The 5,808-nt window shown below is 34.0% G+C and overlaps 1 protein-coding gene across 1 annotated transcript in view; it reads right to left on the reverse strand.

Annotated features, from left to right (window-relative positions):
• LOC103311577 overlaps window positions 1-5,808 on the reverse strand; it is a 20,966-nt gene that overhangs the window by 567 nt on the left and 14,591 nt on the right. The gene's annotated exons all lie outside the window — the stretch shown is intronic.

The raw sequence follows: 5,808 nt of genomic DNA on the forward strand, positions 1-5,808 counted from the left end.
TCCTTCTTAATGTGAAAATAATGTTACTTACCTAATTATATGTAATAAGGTACCTATTTATACCCATAACCAAGGCTGGTCAAGTTATTTGCATTTTTTAAATCAGTTAAGTAAGTTAAGTATTTTTTTTCAATTAAATTAAAAGTGAAGAAATAGTAATTTTTAAAATATCAATTAAGTTTAAACTAAGTTAACAAATACCTACTATTAAACTAATAATTCTAAACTAATAATAAGTGCACCCTAATACATCTCCAATCACACTTTACACTAAGAGATCAACAGAACAAAAATATTTTATCACCATCGACCCTTTATGTCTGAACGTTTTTGATTAAAATGTTATGATAATATAGTAATACTATATTAAATAAGGAATCGAATACCAACATGTGTTTGAATACCAGCATATGTCTGCCATGGAAAAATGGAAATTATCCTACTGGCATACATAGGTGCGTATTTTGTAATAAATCTGTGCATTTGTTTGGTTGTTCAGTTGAACATGTCGATAGTGAAGAAGGCTACGGAGAGTCTCGTATATGTTTGTCATGTTTCAACCAATCTATAGAAGATAACGCTGAAGAACAATGGCAAAGAAAAAGAAAAACATCCAACCGATCCCACAGACGTCCCACAAACTCATATATTGTATCCCAACCAGGATTCGATCATTTAGATTTGAACGAAAAGGGTTCTATAAAATCTATAACATTTTTAAAAAACGGGAATACATTTCATAAACCATGCTCTTTACCAGAAATAGGTAAAGTAGTTCTTAATAATAGCTGTTCGACAGATTCATTAATGTCAATTTTAGCCTGTGCTGCAGCAGACAGTAATGTTTATTTTGAATTTTTAAAAAAAGACAAAATTGCCAAATTTATTATTAGCATGTTAAATACAAAAACGAAGAAAAGTGTGCATAAAGAAAGAATAGTATTATTAGCTCCTTATTTTTTATCTAAGGATCTAATACTATGGTATTAGTATAATTGATGCAATGGATACACTGTCTTCTACAGCTCATAAATTGTTAAAAAACATGCCATCTTACAAAAAGATAAATCGATGTACAGATTTAACGTGTGAAGAATTTTCCATGGATCAAAGCTATGAAGTTGTGAAATTCACTGCTTTTGATGGAGACATAGATATACAAAAAGAAATGGATAATTTTTTAAAAAATGAATCTACCATTTGTACCTACTGTAATTCAGTAAGAAACATTACAGTGGATGTTAAAACAAATGTTTTAATTGAGCTGCTTTCTCTTCCAAAAGGTAAAGTATAATTATAATTTTGTACCTTAAAAACTAATGCTTATAAATAAACATTAATTCATTTTTTTGTTTAGAACTTGAAACATCAACAAGTGTTACTGACATTAATATAATAAGCGAAGTACACCAAAATTACGCTGGAGAAATAATGTGGACACTGGATGAAATACCAAAAACATTAAATATAAATGGCCATACATATTATATCAGGGGAATTGTCGCATTTAATAATGGCATACCTACGTACTAAGAGTGACAAGTGGTCACTATAAGGCATATGCATTTAGAGCAAATCACTATTGGTAAGTGTATGATGATTTGAAAGATAATGTTACACAGCCAAAACACATTAAAAATAATGTGGAACTTATAATATAATATACACTTTGATAAAATTATAAACATAACCAATAATATACATTTTTATAGCAACCATTTTAAAAGCTAAGGATAACAAGTTTTTAAAATTTATTTTATAATCTAACTAACATTATACTCATTTTGAAAAATAAATAAGACTCCAGCGAATATCTATGTACCTATAGCAATACATAATTCACCACAGCACAGACAAGGGGAAAATCAATATAATTTTTAATATAATTGCAATAGGTAGCTTATTAAAAAATAACATTTTTAAATAATATTATGCCTACATAAATTAATATATTTTTTAAATATTTTTTTTTTAAATTAAAAATAGAATATGGAAGTAGGTATTGTTATATCCAATTTTTGATATTTCTAAATCAATTCTGGAATATTTGATCTCATGTAATTAACATTTTTGATTGAAAGAAGTTTTATATTTGTATATTTTATCATAACATATTTCTTCTGTACTAGCAGGTATCAATAACTATACAGTTTAAACCAGAAAAGTTTTTGTAATAGAGAAACTGTTTGTAGGTATAAAGGTACACAAGATGTATAATACAACTCGTCGTACCCACTACCATACCCTAGTGGCTATATAGTCACATATGTACTAGTAGCCAGTGTTGTAAAAAATACTTTTTAAAAGTATATAAGTAATTACTCAAATACTCTTAAAATAAAGTATTTAAAATACCAATAGTAAAGTATTTGAGTAATACTTTTCAGAAGTATTTGAAATAATCTTCAAATAGAAAAAAATTTTTTTTTACTTTTTATTGCTGAAATAATGTATAGTCTGACGGAAATTCGAGTTCGACCGCGGGGGTCGGAATTTTGTCTGAGCGTGTTCGCGTACCATTATTAGTCGTATTGGAATCGGTCGAGCCGGAGAACTGGTTCTGAACCGTGACGGAGACTGTCTGATCGTCGGTTTTAACCATCATGACCATACTGTCAGCATCGGTTGCCTCGTTGCTCGCCTGTTGCTTTATGTGCGCAGACTGACCCAATGCGGGGATATGCGCGGTGTGTACGCCTGTGTCCCCGTCACCTGTGCAGGTGAACACCCGTGTCTCTGTTGCCTTTGTCCTTACACCTGTGGCTGCCCCATGAACCAGTGGCGGATATACGGGGGGATATAAGGGATAGGAGCCATTGTTGAGGGAGCGGGTTGGTGTTGTCCTTTACTGGGTCCAAGACGCCTGCGATCCGTCGTAGTTCGCTGAACGTCAACGGCTGTTGTAGATGGATGTGCGTACGGAATGTGTCACGCGTTAGTCCTGCGATAATATACCTACCAATTCCGATTCGGATAGGCCGGTATTTACGCGGCGCGCTTGCTGGTTTTTAATTAGCACAAATTCCGTTAGCATCATCAATTTTGTTCCAATAATACGGCTTACAGAATGGTTTTAGAGCAAAATATCTTAATTAAAAGTTGTAGAGGAGATTTATATCGGGTGACGTAAGAGACTCGATTTTTCATATTTTAATTTTTTTAAGCTAATTATTCACAAGTAAAAAAGTGAAAAAAAGTGAAAACGCAAAACGATTTTATTGATTTTGAGAATCGAAAACACAAAAATGCGTGAAAATACACGGCATTCCGAACGCGTAGAGAGCTATTCCAATTTCGAGTCCTCCCTTTCGGTCTCAAAAACAGTCCAATGACAGTCAAAATAAATCAAAATATTTTGAAAATTATAGAAAATGGAAATATAAACAACCAGTGAAAATTGCATGTATCTACGGTTATTTGTTTTAAAGTTACATGCATGAGCAGCTTGAAGGCGCTGTCAACCGCTGCTATTCCTCAGCCAGCAGAATAATGCCACAGCATCCCTGTAGAGTCATACAAATATTCATTTGACGCCTCTTGCGGGACGTCGAGGGTAGACTTTATCTCAGGCCTCATGATTTCGTCAACCCTTCTCCAATCGGATTTGGAGAAGGTGACCCTTCGCTGTAAGTGGACCGCTGCCGGATAGAAGAAGGTCTTAAGACCTAGCTCGATGATCTCAGAAATAGTGGCTAACGACGGTATCATATTGAAGCCCACTTTTGCTCCGAGGAATGAGGCGGCGTCCCCCTTCGCTAATTGTTTCAGGGCGACACCCTGCAAGTCAAATGAGGTGTCGCGGACTCCAACTGGTCTACGTCCAGACATATGCAGGGAGGCACACTTGCTGGCATTGATAGAAAGCCCCAGGCGACTCAGGCTCACCTGAGCGGAGTCGATCGCGAGCTGGAGGTCCGGGGCGTTGTTGGCGAGCAGGCAAAGGTCGTCCGCAAAGGCCAGAACACGGTGGTCTGCGTCAGCACCCTGCAGCATGGTAACTACTGGGTCAATCGCCAAGATAAACAGCAGACCACTTAGTGGGCAACCCTGACGGATTCCGGACAGGACCTGTATGTCTTCAGTTTTACCCTCGGTTACACTAACCGAAGAGGAAGCTCCGGAATAAACGTCATGTACGATCTCGAGAAGCCTATCGCCGACGCCGCTGCACTCGATAGCCGTTTCCAACGCCGAGTGTGGAATAGCGCTAAAGGCGTTCGATACGTCAAGCCAGGCAACGCACTTGTCCGAGTTGCCAGTGCGGGCTTTTTCCAGCTTTTTCCAGCTTTTTCCTGGGCGTGTGCACGTGTTCGAAAGCACCATCGGACGGGAGAAAACCTTTCTGGCAAGGGCTCAGGACAGTGTTGCTCATGAGCCATTCAGTGAAGCGGCCAGCTAAACATCCCGCGTACAGTTTATACAGGGTGCGACACAGTGAGATTGGTCTCCAGTTGGACGGATCATATTTATCCCCTTTCTTGAATATCAAGACAGATAAAAATAACAACTGATTTTAAAATAATTAATTATACTTTTAACTTTGTAATAAAGATAAAAAAAAAACATTTGAACCTATGACTTAAAATTTTAAATTATTGTTATTAGGTAGTGAAATAATTATTTCAATCTATTTATCTTGGTATTGGCATATTATCTGAACCAGTCGGATACACATTTTTCAAATTCTGCATCAGTTAATAATTTATTTGCACAGTCCTTGATAACTTCTGAAAGAAAAATATGAGTTAATCTTAATCTTAAAAAAAATTATTATTTTGAAGAAGTATTTTTAACTTTTTATAATTTTTTTTATTTCTGTGTTGCCAATTTTTGTATTTACATCTTTGCTACGACTTGTCTATGTACAGTGTGTAGCATACTCGTTACTAAATAATGTTGTAAAAGTTCCTTTAACATGATCTTTGGAATCACACCCTTCAATGGACTTAATAAAAAATCCCTAGAAATATTAAACATGTTTAAGGATACGACTTTAAATTATAAAACTTAGCAAGTTCTTTCGTACCAGTTTTTCTAAAAAAATTCAGTCGTTTATAACTTTATTTTAATAAAGTATTCATTTAATGGAAAATGTGTGAAAAAATCTTCATCTAATTTAACAGACATAATATTGTAACGTAAATCACTTTTCTCTTTTAAATCCTGTACAATGTAATCCATCTTTGATAGTAGGCGTTCATTCTTTAAACTTTGAATCTTTGCTCATTGCATACAGCTTCTAACTTTTCCTTTACCTATATTTTTATTTGAAGGATTTAATCCTAAAAAGTAATATGTACCTAATATTAATTATTAATACTCATAAAAAGTATTTAATTAATATAAAATTTGCAAAAATTGAATTACTGAAATTAGGTGTTGAATGATTTGAATCTAAACAGTCCAAACTGGTATTTCCATATCCTAATGAATTATTGTAGGATAAATTATTGTTGCCATAAATTGATCTCTGTTGAATTTTGGAAAGTTATAGAAATATAGTTATTAGATAGTATAATAATAAATATTAAAATAAAGTATGCTTTTTATGTTTTAATTAAGCTAACTTTTCATTTATAATTAACTACTTATATACCTATACAACTATAAATTTTTTTTGAACCTATGTAGGTAGTAGATCAAATAAAAATATTATAAAATTTACCATCAATTATTATTATTAAGTACCAGTGGCGTACCGACGGGGGGGGTTTTGGGGGTTTAACCCCCCCCCCCCCCCAAGTAAAATACGAATAATGATTTTTTTTATGAAATATTATATTTAGACTAGGATCATATTTAGAGTTC

This window comes from Acyrthosiphon pisum, chromosome X (genome assembly GCF_005508785.2).
Source record: "Acyrthosiphon pisum isolate AL4f chromosome X, pea_aphid_22Mar2018_4r6ur, whole genome shotgun sequence".
NCBI lineage: Eukaryota > Metazoa > Arthropoda > Insecta > Hemiptera > Aphididae > Acyrthosiphon > Acyrthosiphon pisum.